The sequence below is a fragment of the Astatotilapia calliptera genome, unplaced genomic scaffold, assembly GCF_900246225.1.
Source record: "Astatotilapia calliptera unplaced genomic scaffold, fAstCal1.2 U_scaffold_79, whole genome shotgun sequence".
NCBI classification, from domain to species: Eukaryota; Metazoa; Chordata; class Actinopteri; order Cichliformes; family Cichlidae; genus Astatotilapia; species Astatotilapia calliptera.
The window spans coordinates 1-17,417 of NW_020535821.1; the positions used below are offsets into that span (position 1 = coordinate 1).

At 43.0% G+C, this 17,417-nt stretch overlaps 1 pseudogene; it reads left to right on the plus strand.

Moving 5' to 3' along the window:
* The first annotated feature begins 2,774 nt into the window (after positions 1-2,774).
* Positions 2,775-4,327, plus strand: LOC113018407 (nuclear factor 7, brain-like; annotated as a pseudogene).
* The last annotated feature ends 13,090 nt before the right edge of the window (positions 4,328-17,417 follow it).

A 17,417-nucleotide genomic window follows, 5' to 3' on the forward strand; every position in this document is an offset into this window, starting at 1 on the left:
CTTTTCTTAGATTTCGTCGTTGAGCCTTCTTGATGATCTGCCATGTGTTATGGGTCCAGTTGAGTTCCTCACTGATGTGGGTGGTGAGGAACTTGAAGGTCTTCACCCTCTCCACCTGAGTCCCGTTGGTGTGTGTTGGGGCGTGCTGGTCTTTCCTCATCCCAGGTCAATAATCAAATCTTTAGTCTACACAGCATTTAAGGAGAGATCATTTTCCAGGACACCAGCTGAGCCACCTATTCCCTGTAGGCCGTCTCCTTTCCACCAGTGATCAGGCCAACGATGGTTGTGTTGTCAGCGAACTTAATGATGGAGGTGTTCCTCCTGGAGGGGACACAGTCATGAGTGAAGAGGGTGTACAGGAGTGGACTGAGCACACAGTCTTGGGGAGTCCCTGCGCTCACTATCTTTGTACCTGATGTCCTGGTACCAACTCTGCCTGTGAGGAAGTCTAGGACCCAGCGACAGAGGAGGGGTGTCAGTCCAAGAGGAGAGAGCTTTTCCACCAGTCTGTTTGGGATGGTGGTGTTAGATTCTGAGCTGTAGTCTAAACAGCATTTGAACGTAGGTGTGCTTATTTTTGAGGTGTGAGAGGGCTGAGTAGATGGCTGCATTAACGGCATCTTCAGTAGAACGATTCTTCCAATATGCAAATTGCAGAGGGTCTAATGTGTCCGGGATGGCTGGGACATAGGATAGTCATGGGACATGACTATCCTCTCAAAACACTTCATTACAATAGAAGTGAGTGCAATTGGGCAATAGTCATTCAAACAGATTATGTTGTTTTTCTTGGCGAGGGGCACTATGATGGTGGACTTGAAGCATGTGGGCACAGCTGACCATGTGAGGGACAAATTGAAAATGTCTGTAAACAACTCAGCCAGCTCTGAAGAGTAGACCCTCAAAGCACGGCCAGGGATGTAGTCAGGGCCGGCTGCTTTTCAGGGGTTAGTCCTCCTCAGAACCTTGCATACCTCAGCCGAAGTCAGAGTGAGTGAAGAGCTCTGTGCTACCTCTGCTGATAAAATTCCTCTGTTTTGGTTGGTGTTGAGGGTGTTGAAGCGAGCGTACAACTCAGCTCATCTGGTAGCGTTTTGCAGCTGACTGTGACTCTGCTGCTACTCTGCTGGAAATCAGCGATGTGTTGCAGGCCCTGCCACATGCGTCGGGATCTGGTGCTGATACCAGAGCTTGATGAATGGCCCCCTCCATATCCTCGGTAAAGTAACTGATTTTACAGGTGGGTGGAAGGATGGTAATGGGCTCAGTTGTATCTGTGTTGGTGATGAATTGATGTGACAATCCATCTAGTTTGGTGTTGCAGGGATCTGGTAGAGTAAAGAATAACAACAACAAAAAAACAGTAAAAAAAAAAGAAAGAAAGAAAAGTAAAAAGAAACAGGGACCCAAAGGCATGACAGGCTGCAAGCCATTTGATAGTTCTTAAGTACGTTAAGTTTTGATGGTTGGTCCAAATGATGAAAGATTGTTCTGTCCACTCTAACAGAAGACACCATTCCTCAAGGGCCAACAGTTCTCGCTCACCAACATCATAATTTCACTCAGTAGGGGTTGAACCATGGGAAAAAAGGCACAGGCTTGTAGCATCAGTTGAGGCATCAGCCTCAGCATTGAATGGTTTGCTAGTGTCTGGATGAGTCAGGATGTACAGAAGTGAACAGATGTTTTAGTTGCCTAAAGGCTGAGTCTGCCTCAGGTGACCAAGTGAAAAGGATGTCCGAGAAGTGGGCGAGCTGCAGGCAGAGCGACTGGTGGATATAGAGAAAGGTGACAAACTGGCAAAAAGGAGATGTGGATGCTGGTCTTAAATAATGCTATTACATCAACCATGATCTTCAACAGGTAAGCTTGCAGGTGCACTCATGAATGAATTGTAAATGTGTAATTCTTAAACATATTTAATGGTAATAAACGAAATTTCTGAGTAAAATAATCAATGAATTAATGTAATTGTGCTTTAGGGAATAAACAGCAGGACTTAAACTCAAAGATTAATTTCCATCTAGAGCTGTAGTTTTTCCCAAAGACAATTTGATGTTGGTGTTGGTCTGATGGAAATGTAGCTGCTGTTACAGTAACAGCTGGTTCTTCAGTGAGAGGAGCAAAAAACGCACATCTATGATCCATTTTGAATTTTTTGGTCTGCAAAAAAGTGAATACACCTTAACAAAACCTGTGTTTGTGTGACTGCATTACACTCCCACTGCTAGGGAACCTGAACAATAACCAGAACAAGGTCTGAAATAAAGCTGCCAAACAACTGCACGACTGAGCCACGCTTTATTTATTAGAATTAACAAAAGGTTTTATGTTGTGAACATGTGAAGGTGAAAATGATGCAAACCTGTTAATAGCTTTTGACCTGAAGGCAGGATTACAGTTTAACTCTGGAATGAAAACACACCTCAGTCACAGGTGAAACAGCAACATTTTACTCCTCCCCTTACGTCACTCAAATGCAACAAACCAGGAAACAGGAAGTTCTTCCTCCTCAGTAAAGAGAGACGCACAGACGATCAGACTGAGCTAAGACCAAACTAGCAGCTTCCTCTGAGTGAGTCCAGCTACAGGAGAGAAAAGTGGAAAACTCCAACACTGCTGCTTCAAGCTGCTGACGCTCCACACACTGAATGTGAGTTTGAGCAAAAACACGACTCAAAGGAAGTTTCAGTGAAGGTGGTAGAGGAGGGAGGGGAGCCAGGACTGACTGTACTTCCTGTCTGCTGTTTTCAGCTTCACTCACAGACTCAATGGCTTCCAGATCAGAGGAGGATCTCTGCTGTCCGGTCTGTCAGGAGGTCTTCAGAGATCCTGTTCTTCTGTCATGTAGCCACAGCTTTTGTAAAGACTGTCTGAAGAGATGGTGGAAAGAGAGACCAACACACGAGTGTCCAGTTTGTAACAGAAGATCTTCAAGGGAGGATCCACCTTTTAATCTGGCTTTAAAGAACCTGCGTGAGTCGTTCTTACAGGAGAGAGATCAGAGAGCTTCAGAGGATCTCTGCAGTCTGCACTCTGAGAAACTCAAACTCTTCTGTCTGGACCATCAGCAGCCAGTGTGTGTCGTCTGCAGAGACTCAGAAAAACACACCAATCACAGATTCAGACCCATCGATGAAGCTGCACAACAACACAAGAAGGAACTTCAGGAAACTCTGGAGCCCTTAAAGAAGAAGTTAAAGGTTTGTGAGGAAGTTCAAGTGAAGTTTGATCAAACAGCAGAACACATTAAGGTCCAGGCCCGACACACAGAGAGGCAGATTAAGGAGCAGTTTAAGGAGCTTCACCAGTTTCTAGCAGAGGAAGAGGAGGCCAGGCTGGCTGCACTGAGGGAGGAAGAAGAGCAGAAGAGTGGGATGATGAAGGAGAAGATGGAGGCTCTGAGCAGAGAGATAGCAGCTCTTTCAGACACAGTCAGAGCCACAGAGGAGGAGCTGAGAGCTGAAGACGTCTCATTCCTGCACAACTACAAGGCTGCAGTGGGAAAGAGTCCAGCGCTGCCCCCTGCTGGATGATCCACAGCTGCCCTCAGGAGCTCTGATAGACCAGGCCAAACACCTGGGCAACCTGACCTTCAACATCTGGAAACAACATGAAGGACATGGTCTCCTACACTCCTCTCATCCTGGACCCAAACACTGCTCATCCAAACCTCATCCTGTCTGAAGATCTGACCAGTGTGAGATATGGAGGAGAGAAGCAGCAGCTTCCTGATAATCCAGAGAGGTTTGATTTATTCTACTCTGTCCTGGGCTCTGAGGGCTTTAACTCAGGGACTCACAGCTGGGATGTTGAAGTTGGAGACAGTAAAGGGTGGGAACTGGGTGTGTTAGCAGAGTCTGTGCAGAGGAAGGGACTGATACAGTCTGGATTATGGAGAATATGGTTCTATGAAGGTAAATACTCAGCACGCTCACCATCAGCTCCATCCACTGCTCTCTCAGTCCAGAAGAAGCTCCAGAGGATCACAGTGAATCTGGACTGGAACAGAGGAAAGCTGTCGTTCTCTGATCCTGATACTAACACACACATACACACCTTCACACACACTTTCACTCACAGGATGTTCCCATATATTCAAACTTTGCGTAAAGTGAAGGTGTGTCCGTTGAAGGTGTCAGTGCACTAAAAAAAGAGCATGTTGGATTTACTTAATTCATTAGTGGACATTGGTTGCACACATTTTTTTTTGCTTTGGCAGAAACTTACACAACTTATTTAAATCAACACACCTGATTCATATTCAATAATACGGAATATTTTAGTCCTTCACAATTTTGTCATTTTATTGCAACACTATTCAATAACTGTTACCCCAATACTACTTGGTGACTTAAATACTACATGTTGTCTTCATATTACATATGACATGTTCAACAAAGTCTAGAGTCTGGCTAACATAAAAATTGAATGGATTTACAACAACTACCATTCTCCTATCTTTATCCGGGTTGTAGGGCTTACGTTGCGATAGGTTAAGCCGCAGGGTACACCCTGGACAGCTCTATCACATAGAGATAAACAACCATTTGCACTCACATTCATAGGCAATTTGGAATAACCAACACACCCAACTCCAATTGTGTGACTGTTAACTGTGGGAGAAAACCAGAATACCCAGAGGGAACCCACTGCAAACTAGCCAGACTGTGGATTTGAACTTAGGACCTTCTTGCGGTGAGGTAACTGCCCTAAACACAATGCCACCATTCCAGACTTAATGAGAGCAGGAAAGCTATAATTACAAGGCTTGATGCAGCTTTTTCTGTAGGTTTTTGTCCTGCAGTTTGAAATCTTGTGCGATCTTGTTGATTTCATGAGTCCAGCAACTAACCACTCTTCTCGTTTGGCTCTTGGCGAAGGCAGTCGCACTTTTCTCCTCTCCTCCTCTCCCTTATCTTCCCTGCTTAGCCTCTTGTGTCCTTGTCTTGTCTCGTATGTATTACTTTCTCTGGAACACTCTCTCACAGTCTGTGTCTAAAAACCTAAAAGAGAATTAAGGATTTGATCAACTGGTCTCTGAATGCTATTGACACCCTTTTCTCAACAAGAAGTCTGGGCTTGGGAGAGCCCGAGTGCCCTGGAGGGACTTTCCCTGCTGAGTACACGATGTCTCCATGCAGACATGGAGGGTCGTGTGCCTGGCGGGACTGTCGATCGAGGACGCTGAAGAACATATAATGAACATGCAGGGCATCCTGCGTGTGGCGAATAAAATTTGAACTTGAACTTACTAGATTGTATCATGTCATCTCAACAAGAACAAATTAAGTTGATGAATTTCATACAGATCCTACATGATTTCATTACGTTCACCACAAAAACATGAAATTATTTTGTTCAAATTATAAGTTCGATTTTTGTAAATGTAAGAACCAACCAATTTCCTTTTTGGTATACCAACAAAAGTAGAGGTGACTGCTTGACTTGACTGAGATGGATACCTTCCTCAAACCACAATCTGAAGCTCACGGGTGGAAATTGCATGCGGTGTTGGGAGATTTAGCATTGTTACATTACTGACTTATTTCCCTCAAACATGATATGAACAATTTTATATACCCTCTCTGCATATCATGTAATTTCTACACTATATAGTTACACTTAACTTTAACCCTTTAAAGCCGGTCGGAGCGGACACGCTCCATTTTGCGTAACTATTTTAAAATACCGGTAGGACTGCAACCACGTGAGCTAGCGCAATAATTTTTTTTGCATATGAAACCGGAGCAGTTGTACTTACATCTTATGCCATCAGCTTGTCCTAGGTCACAGTTTCCTTCCACATATAGCTTTGCAAAAACTGCATAAAAAGCACTTGCAGCAACGAAAACATAATATTCCAGAAACACACTTTGCCGATCCGATCAGCTGTTCATAACACTTCCTACGTCCATCAGCGTGAACTGTCGCATGTCCGCCATGACCTGGCCGAAACTGGAAGTGACGTCATTTTGCGGAAATGTAGTTTTTTACCATCAGGGCCTCAGGGCCTATACTGGTGTTTTTAAAAGTTATGTTTGACTTTGTGACTTTCTGTGTCGTTTCTGGGATGCTTAGGACTCATATTGCACTGCTGGAAATAGTTTATTTTGATGCATTTGCTGCTTTTTTGCAAATTTGCATTATAATTTTTATTTTGGTTTTTCCTGCAGTATATGAAAATTGGTGTATTTCAAAAATAAAACTATAAAGACACTCAAAATAAGTTTCCTGTGGTGGGAAACAATTTTGTGCAACTTTTTTGTATTTACAGTTTTGAGGGATAAGCCTCTTAAATTTCTCTAACTACAAATATATGTTAAAAAACCAAAAACGATTTTCAATTTTTTTGTAGTTTATTGCACTTTTTTGCAATTTATGTAGTTACTATGCACTTAATGCATACATATTATTAAAATTTGGGCTATAATGGTTGTATTGATGTATAGCAACTTGAAATGCTCCCAAAAATGGTTCCACAGCATGTAAAAATATAATATAAGCTCTGGCGGACTTGGTTCTATGGTAGGTCTTAAAGGGTTAAAGTATAAGGCAATTGTGTTGAATTCAGGCAAGATGCTTACATAAATTCAAGAGATGGCCAATCCCTTTTTTGAGGATGATGATATTTAATGTTGTTTCCTGTCAGTGAGTTGAAGCTGTTAAACTGCAGCTGTCCTCCTGCTGCCTCGTTGTTCCAAAGCTCTTTGTTTCTCTTTTAGTTTCACTCTTTCTTTCTGTTTCTGCTGTCCACCTTTTCACATGGAAAATCATTTCACTGTTTCTCACTGAATGACTCCCCAAACTAGATTTGAAATTCTATCAAGTTTCTAATCATTACAAGTGATTCATGTTTCTATTTGATGTGTAAATGGAGATGATTTAGTTTGCTGGGATATGGACTGACATGTGTTGAATGGGAGGAGCAGTTTGTTGTTGTCTTCTTGTCTGTTTATGACAACAATAAATATGTTGTTGAAACAATGATTCATGTTTAAACTCCATATATGAAATGTTTCTGATCTTTGAATTCTGTTTGATTAAAGACTTTCTTCATGACACAAATGAGATTTCAGTGTATTAATAGAACTAAATAAGCTCAGAGTTGAAAGGCTGGAGTATTATGTACGTGCTTCACTGTCAGGATCTTCAGGGGGATTCAAAGGGAAACATCAAACTGCTGTAATGAGATAAACTTGTATAAAAGGCCCCAAAGTTCATAGAATAGTTTTATTGGTGTTTATAAGTTTATATAAGTTCATTTAATATTCAGTCTTCTGTCAGTTTGGGCCAGCCCACCTTCTAGTGACGATTAATAAGGTGGGCAGTTTAATGTCGGATGAGCAGTGTTGGTCCGGAGGGGGTGCACTGAATGGGGAATGTTATGTGTGCGTAAATGACAAGTAAGTATTGGCCTGTGTTGTATTTTGCCTTGATTTGTATCAGTACTGTAGTATGTTACCATTTAGGAGCTAATGTAGTCCATAGTTGGAGTGGTAGGCCACGCATGCAACGCGTGAGTTCACCCTCATTTCATATGCTAATTTATGTTGTTAGCTTACCCCGGTTTAGCTTTGTTGACGCATGACGGTCGCTCGTATGTCCATAACGTCATTCCTGTGTTATCAGACCTTCTCTGTATGTTGTATGTGATGCTTGTGATTGTTTACTTTAAAGTAGCGGAGTTTATAGCGAACAATTAGGTACGAGGATTAGTAAAATAGCAAACATAGTTCGACCGGAAGTATGGCGTTACCAGTTGCCCTTCACAATAAGAGCATTACAACTGATTATAATGCGGACGCTTTACTTTTTTTTATATTATAACTACCGGAAGTTCCTATGTCCCCACGGTAACTTAACCTCGCACTAATGCCGTTTAGTTGCATAGTGTGAGCAGTTTGAAGTGTACTATATTTTTGTGATCTTTATATTTAATTATGTTAACTATATTGTATTATGTCTGTATTTGAGTGTTTTACTTGTCTATTCTCTTTATTTATCGTTATTTCCATTGTTTATTTCCTTTGTAGGAAACCACACACACACACAGACACACACCTATGTACACCCGCTGTGTTTACAGCCCCAGAAATTGAGTGGTGACAATAAAGTGCCTCAAACCTCAAGCTCCCTTCTTCTCTCATACACTGGGACAATTTGGCCTTCAGTGGTGATCTGGCCGACACACCGGGGTGACCGTAGTGCTCAAAGACTGAATCAGTGCCACAGCCGTGCCTATCTTTGATATCTCCACTACAAAACTAGTTGTGCTGAACACATTTATCACACTTTGTCTCCATCCCGGATCATCAGAATATAATGAACATGTGTGAAGAGCCGACAAATGCTGCTCCCCTCTCAGCATAATGAGCTCCAACCTTTGTTAACAGGAAAACAGGAAACATGAGGCAGCTTTCAGAGACAGTAACCAACTGTGGCCACAAGATGGCAGCAGCTGATCTGAGATCCTTTATTGGACAGAATGATTCTGCTCTGTGACGTCATCATATATAATATTAATATTATATATATATATATATATAATATATATATATATATATATATATATGTATATATATATATATATATATGCATTTATTACTTCCAGGCTGGACTACTGTAATTCATTATTATCAGGATGTCCAAAAAACTCATTGAAAAGCCTTCAGCTAATTCAAAATGCTGCAGCAAGAGTCCTGACAGGGACTAGAAAGAGAGAGCATATTTCTCCTGTTTTGGCTTCCCTTCATTGGCTTCCTGTTAAATCCAGAATTGAATTCAAAATCCTGCTCCTCACATACAAGGTCTTAAATAATCAGGCCCATCTTATCTTAATAACCTTGTAGTACCATATCACCCTATTAGAGCACTTCGCTCTCGCTCTGCAGGCCTACTTGTTGTTCCTAGAGTATTTAAAAGTAGAATGGGAGGCAGAGCCTTCAGTTTTCAGGCCCTCCTCTGTGGAATCCGACGGAGTCCGGCACAGTGGGGGTCAGCCATGTCTCCGTGAAGCACAGAATGTTGCAGTCCCTCATGTCACGTTGGAAGGTGACTCTTGCTCTTAGGTCATCGAGCTTGTTCTCCATGGATTGGTATGTTGGCCAGTAGGATACTGGGCAGTGGTGCGCAATGCGCCTGCTGTCTCAGTCTGTTCCTAATGCCAGCGCGTTTCCCCGGCGCTTCTTTGTTCTACGCCTCGGATGAGCGCCCCGTCCTTTGTTGTTCTCCGCGCGCGTAGAATCTCTGGCGGCCAGGATGGGTCGGGTTTAAAATTGTCCAAGATTAGATGTGCAACCTTGTCACCGATGTTTACAAGTGATCTGCTGTCGTATACTATAAGATTAGAGGATTTTGGGATGTCAACCAGGCAAAAAAAAAGTAAAAAACAAGAAAAAGTGGATAGTCGGAGCAGAGCGGTCAGGAAGGCGTCTGGACATGGGCCGCGCCATCTTGAAAAGTTTTGTTAAGTTTCCCCCTGTCCCTCTCTGCCATTCCCCACCACTCCAACATTAAAAGAGAGCAGAAAACCCAGAGATTCCAGCTGATCAGCTGATCGCCCTGATGCCGGCCGGCTCGCTGGCCAGGCCCGCAGAAGATGCCCGCAGAAGTACCGAGCTGAAAATTTGGACGAAAAACCACATGCGGGGATGCAGAGGTCAAGGACAGAAGAAGTAAGAAAAAAAGGTGACGGTGAGACAGCGGAGCTCGCAAGCGAGGCAGGAGGTTTAAACCGTGTCTGCCGTCTATCGTGATGGGCAATTGTGCGATCGTTGGCAAGTAAACAATGCGACGAGCTCTGCAGCACTGGGTCACGGAGTCAGCGGGTAATCACCGAGAGTGTAGCCTGATGTGTTTCAACCGAATCCCTGGGCTGCACCAGGCTTATTCCCGAGTGAGCATGCTATCCGTGGAAGGGCCCTCCCACACTGGTTCGGCCTGCGGACAGGGCACCAGCATCGCTAGGGCAGTAAACGTAAAGGAGCGTGGGCGCCGTTCGCTAGTTTTAGTTAAGCAACCGTCGTGGTGTAGACCCTGCCAAGCGATAACAATCAAGCAAAGGGATATTGTTGCCCCGGACACTGAAACTGTGTGCTGTGGACTCAGGCCGTATTATTTACCCAGGGAATGTCTCTCACGTCATCGTTGGTGGCTGTTTTATGTTCCCCCCCGTCTGCTAACCCCAGCTGCATGTGACACTATCCACTCTGCCATAGCTTCGGCTACAGACTCAGCACCGCGAGTGCCTTTATTGTGATCTCGGGTGACTTCAACCAATGTATCACTGGACAATACACTACCACATTCAAACAATATGTTGGACTGTCCCACCAGGGGAGAGAAAACTTTAGACTTACTGTATGCTAACGTCAAGGATGCATACAGCTCCTCCTCCCTCCCGCCCACTTGGTAGGTCAGATCATAACCTGATTCACCTCACCCCCCGCTATGTGCCAATTGTGAGGAGGGAACCTGTGACGCACCAGGACTGTTAGGAGGTGGTCAGAGGAGGCAATAGCGGAACTACAGGGCTGTTTCGAGGTGACCGGACTGGGAAACACTCTGTGAGCCTCACGCCGAGGACATCAATGGGCTTACTGAGTGTTATCACAGACTACATAACTTTCTGCACCGACTCCATTGTTCCAGCTCAGACTGTTCATTGTTACCCCAAATAACAAGCCGTGGGTGACTAAGGACATCAAAGCCCTCCTCAACAACAAGAAGAAGGGCTTTCAGAGGGGCAACAAAGAGGAGGTGAGGAAGGTCCAGGTGTTACTAAAGGACAAGATCAGAGAGGCTAAGGACAATTACAGGAGGAAAGCTGGAGTGGAAACTCCAGCAGAACAGCATGAGAGAGGTGTGGAGGGGCATGAAGACCCATCACTGGATTCAGGCCAACCAACAGCAGGGGAGCTGAGGGAGGTGAGAATAGAGCCGACGAGTTAATCTGTTTTTCAAATAGATTCGACACCACAGTGTCTGCTCCCACCCCACAACCTCACCTGCAGTCAGCCTGGAATCCAGAGCCACACCACTGTGCCAGCCTCTTCTCTTCACATGTTGCCTCCTGTGAGATTCCTGACACCCCTCCCCCACCCTTCACCTTCACTCAATACCAGGTTGAGATGCAAATGAGGAGACTTCACTCAGGCAAGTCTGCTGGACCAGACGGAGTGAGTCCCCTTGTCCTCAAGGCCTGTGCCCCCCAGCTGTGTGGAGTCTTTCATAAACTGTTTATGCTGAGTCTGAGTCTGCAGAGGTCCCGGTGATGTGGAAGACATCATGCCTCGTCCCTGTACCAAAGACGCCTCGTCCCAGTGGCCCCCAGGATTACAGGCCCGTGGCACTGACCTCCCACATCATGAAGACCCTGGAAAGGCTCATCCTGGACCAGCTGCGACCCATAGTAAGGACCACATCTGGGATCCCCTTCAGTTCGCTTATCAGCCTCGTCTCGGAACAGAGGACGCCATCATCTACCTGCTCAATCGTGTCTACACCCATCTGGACCAGCCGGCGAGCACTGTGAGGGTCATGTTTTTGACTTTTCCAGTGCTTTCCAACACCATCAGGCCGACCCTCCTGGGTGATAAGTTAGCAGCGATGCAGGTGGATGCTTCTCTGGTGTCCTGGATTGTTGATTACCTGACAGGAAGACCACAATATGTACGTCTCCCACAGTGTGTGTCTGACAAGGTGATTAGCAACACAGGGGCACCACAGGGGACTGTCCTCTCCCCCTTCCTCTTCACCCTCTACACCACAGACTTCAGCCACTGCACAGAGACCTGCCATCTTCAGAAGTTTTCTGATGACTCTGCGGTGGTTGGATGCATCAGCAGGGATGATGAGACAGAGTACCGGCTGTGGTCGACTCCTTTGTCACGTGGTGTGAGCAGAATCATCTGCAGCTCAACGTGGCAAAGACCAAGGAACTGATCGTTGGACTTCAGGAAGACCAGGAAACACTTGACCCCTGTTTCAATCCAGGGGTCAGTGTTGACATTGTGGAGGACTATAAATACCTTGGAGTACACCATTGACAATAAACTGGACTGGGCTAAAAACACCACAGCACTTTACAGGAAGGGCCAGAGTCGTCTCTATTTTTGAGGCGACTGAGGTCCTTCAACATCTGCCAGAAAATGCTGAGGATTTTCTATGAGTCTGTGGTGGCCAGTGCGATCCTCTATGCTGTTGCATGCTGGGGAGCAGGCTGAGGGTCGCAGATGCCAACAGACTTAATAAACTGATCCGTAAGGCCAGCAATGTTGTGGGGATGGAGCTGGACTCCCTCAAGGTGGTGTCGGAGAGGCGGATGCTGTCCAAGATAAAGACAATGTTGGATAACACCTCCCACCCACGTCCATGACATGTTGGTCAGTCACAGGAGCTCGTTCAGTGAGAGACTGAGATTACCGAAAAGCACCACTGAACGACACAGGAAATCATTCCTGCCTGTGGCCATCTCCCTGTACAACGCATCCACTTAACACACTGTTTGCTGCTACAGCTACACATGTTTCTTTTCCAAATATTTATTTATAAGTGACTTATGTATGTATGTATGTATATATATGTATATATTGTACTATTCTTAGTTAGCGTATTGTCTTCTTGTCTTAAATGTTGGTTTAAAATGGACAATGTATTCAAAAATAATTGTCCCCACGGGATCAATAAAGGTATTCTGATTCTGTTTATTCTGATTCCTGGCTTTGATACTTCCTCCACCATTTCATTGCCCAATCCTGGATGTTCACTGGTATGTATAGGTGGGTTGGCCTCTTGGCTGAATTCACTCCACTAGCTTCCTTTCATTTTGCTGGCAATTTGAGATGCGATTATGTGTATTCAGTGTCACTGCGATAGGTTATTTTTTAACTTTTATATTTTAGGTTTTAAACAGATTTTCTGTTCATCCTCACACATAAACATATTTTATGTATTTTGTATTTATATTCTTCCACTTAGTCCTCAGAATAATATTAAGACCCTAGTTAAATCTTCTAATAAACATTACCACTCGTCCAAGTTCCTAAAAAAAGGGCTTGTTCATTGCATGCATCTTTTACTACTCTCCTCAGTCATCTAACATGCCTCATTCCACACATCTATACATCTCATCTTCACAAGCTAACATCACATCTTCTTCTATCATAAATTGACACAGAAGGAATCCATCAGAGACAGAGCAGCCAGGGATTGAACCACCAAACTTTCCTGAGCTACAGCCACGCCCAATGTACTGAGCAGACAACTCAGGAATATTTTGCTGGTTGTTTGAATGATGATCATGATTTAGGTTTAGGACGACTTAAAATTCATATTTTAGTGAATACAAAAATTATTTTAGCTGACCCTGAAGACCCTGGAGTGGTTGTTTCTGGCTCAATTTCAGCGCCTGGTGAGCTCATCAGTGGACCCACCTTCAGTTTGCCTACCAACCTAGCATTGGAGCAGATGATGCTGACCCAATGCTTTGTGGACTGGTGCCAGCTGAACTACCTCCAGATTAACACCAGTAAAACCAAGGAGCTGGTGGTAGACTTCCGCAGGCACAAAACAACCTCCACTGCAACCACTGAACATCCAAGTTATGAATACTGAGGCTGTGGACAGCTACAGGTACCTTGGTGTTCATCTGAACAACAAACTGGACTGGACTCCTAATTCAGACGCCCTCTACAGGAAAGGGCAGAGTCTCTACCTGCTGTGGAGACTCAGGTCTTTTGGAGTGGAGGGCCCACTCCTGAAGAGCTTCTATGACTCTGTGGTGGCCTCAGCTATCTTTTGTGGTGTGGTCTGCTGGGGTTTCCAACATCTCAACCGGGGACAGGAAGAGACTGAACAGGCTGATCAGAAGGGCCAGCTCTGTTCTAGGATGCCCTCTGGACCCAGTGGAGGTGGTGAGTGACAGGAGAACGGCGGCTAAGCTGTCATTCCTGATGGACAACATCTCCCACCCCATGCAGCAGACTGTGACAGCACTGAGCAGCTCCTTCAGTGGGAGACTGCGGCACCCACAGTGTGGGACTGAGAGATTTCACAGGTCTTTCCTCCCCACTGCTGTCAGACTCCACAACAAAGACTTCAACTGATCAAACACACACATCCACACATGTGCAATAACACTAAGTGCAATACTCTTTTTTTGACAAAGTTGTATTTTTACTCAGTTACATATAGAATTTGTATTGTATTTTTATCCTGTTGTATATTTTATTCTACTGTATATAGTATTTTATTTTATTCTATTCTGTACAGTTTTGTATTCTTATTGTATTCTATTTTTTGCTATATAACCTTTGCACTGTAAATTGGCCTGCATTTGTATAGCGCTTTTCTAGTCCCTAAGGACCCCAAAGAGCTTCACACTACATTCAGGCATTCACCCACACACATTCACACACTGGCGATGGCAAGCTACATCAAGCTACATTGCAGCCACAGCTGCCCTGGGGCGCACTGACAGAGGCGAGGCTGCCGGACACTGGCGCCACCGGGCCCTCTGACCACCACCAGTAGGCAAACATGGGGTTAGTATCTTGCCCAAGGATATTTGGCATGCAGCCAGGAGGCAGCCTGGGATCGAACCACCGACCTTCTGATTAGTGGCTGACCTGCTCTGCCACCTGAGCTACAGACACCCACTTCCTGCTGTGGCAAAACAAATTTCCCACATGTAGGACAAATAATGCTTATCTTATCTTATCTTATCTTATCTTATCTTAGAAGCTTAAGCGTTCCCATCCCTGAGATTCAGTGACAAACTCTACAGTGTCCTTAACGCATGGAGACAAATGACGAGCACAGACTCAACAATCCTTCCCCACTTAATCCTACTAACAACTGCGCCTGTTCCTAGAACCACGCCTGAGTTAATTTGCTTTGTTTTTTTTTAAACTTATTAACAGCTTGATTTTCCTAATGGTTTGCATGTTGGTGAAGCAGAATCATTTTAGCGTAACCTTGCGTGTGTTTCTTTAAGCATTCGAGGCACACCATTTACAGAATTCCTGGTTTTAAAAAGCACAGGTATGGTCACATGGCCAAAAATACCATAATATTTAGTTTTGGGAGTGACACCACTTCCAGCTGCATGTAGTTGTTTTATTGTCAATAAAAGTCTTTGAAACGTGTTAAATAAAAGTTTAACACTTTGATGCCACTGCAAAAACGTTTCATGACTGTATAGAAAAAACCTGTTGCCTCACCAGGTTCTGTAGAACATATCTGCAAGTCCACTTGCTACCTTTTTGTAAATTACAAATAGGAACACTTGAAGACATTTACATATACAGTATTCAGTTTGAAGCATTAAATTGAAACATTTTCCTGCTCAACAATTTTTCTTAAGATCTCCAATCAGAGAAGCTAAGGGGATAATCAATAAACTGGTCAGAGCTCAGAACATACAATAATAGTTAGATAAAAGTGTGTTTCTACAGAGAGGTCACTCCCTTCTGCTTTCCTCATTTGACAGTAAAATATATGAAAAGAACAAACAAAGACCTCTTAAAAGTCAGCTTCATGCCTGTCTGAGAAAAAGTGTATTAAGCATGTAGTGAGGGGTTTTACAGTCTTAAAACATCTATAATAAATGTAAAAAAAAATCAAGTTGGTTACTTCATGGATTTCACCTACCCCGGGTTATTTTTTAAAGCGTAACTCCTGCGATAAACGAGGGACTGCTGTATTATTAATAGTAGAGTCCGGGACATCTACTTGATCAACATCAACATTGATTATTATGCACTGTTATTTTTAACAACACTTTTTTCCACTACTCATGATGGGGCCTTCATCTGCGTCGAAATTTTCTCCAGGACCCAGGTGAGATTGACTACTTTTTTCTTTTTAAATATTTATTTATTGCTATTTCACACATATTACGACTAATATGTAATTTCTTCTACGTCTTCTTCTGTTTTTCCGGCAGTTGGCAACCAATTTAATTACAGCTGGTAGTTGTACTCCCCTCTAGTGGTAGAGATTGTAATTGTTCTGCCTGTTACTAGCCCGTACTTTGAGTACTAATCAGGTGGAACCAGATAATTTTCCAGGCATACCTGATAATTTCTTGTGGCACAGTGGTTTGGAAACACTGGTATAGATCATATTTTAATAATAAACTGCTTAAATGGCATTTGAATGTGGTTAGGTTCTTGTTGTTGACTTATGTATGTATGTATGTATGTATGTATATATTGTACTATTCTTAGTTAGTGTATTGTCTGTCTTGTCTTAATGTTGGTTTATAATGGAGCACTGTAACAAAAAATAATTTCCCCCAGGGATCAATAAAGTATTCTGATTCTGATTAAATGCATTGATGTATAGTTAGTGGTCTTTTGGCCTCACATGTATTATGTCTGATGTATTATAATTTGGTGCTATATAAATAAAATTGAATTGAATTATTGGAAAATTATTAATGATAGATCTGCATCGAGCATCGAGGCACACCTTGAAACATGTTAAATAAAAGTTTAACACTTTGGTGCCACTGCAAAAACGTTTCATGACTGTATAGACTCAGAAAACTTGTTGCCTCAAAGGTTTTATAGAACATACCTGCATGTCCACGTGTTACCTTTCTGAAAATTACAGATAGGCCCACTTGAAGATATCAAACATTTACATATACAGTATTCAGTTTGAAACATTTTCATGTTTAACAATTTTTCGTAAGATCTCCAATTAGAGAAGCTAAGGGGATAATCAATAAAGTGGTCAGAGCTCAGAACATACAATAATAGTTTAGATAAAAGTGTGTTTCTACAGAGAGGTCACTCCCTTCTGGTTTCCTCATTTGACAGTAAAATATATGAAAAGATCAAACAAAGACCTTCTTAAAAGTCAGCTTCAATCAACAGAGGAAAAGATAAGCTGTCAGGTAAGTAATGCATCATTAATTCTACAGTTATATTCTTGGATATGTTTATATTATATCCATTATTCTAAAACTTTGAAATGATGATTTAAACCATTTTTAAGACATGATAGTTTTGAAATATTTAAAAATCATTGAATAGAATTATTTTGGATATGCATATAAACTATATACTTATTAGACTGGAGAAGAGAAACCTTAAATGATAAACACTTGATAATAATTACAGTACAATAATAATCATGATGAGTATCTATTAAACAGAAGAATGGAAGAAACCTGTTTACTGCTCATCCTGCTGCTCTCAGGTCAGTAATATTAATATCTTAAACATTTGAAATGTAGCCTATAAACACACAGAGACAGACTGATGACATTTGGGTAATCAGATTACATGTACAGTTTTTTTTTTATTAACACATCAACCACAAGAACAGTCAGAAAATCTTTATCTCCTCCTACCACAACACCTGCATTAATGTAAAATTATCTTCCTTTGTTAATATTTTGT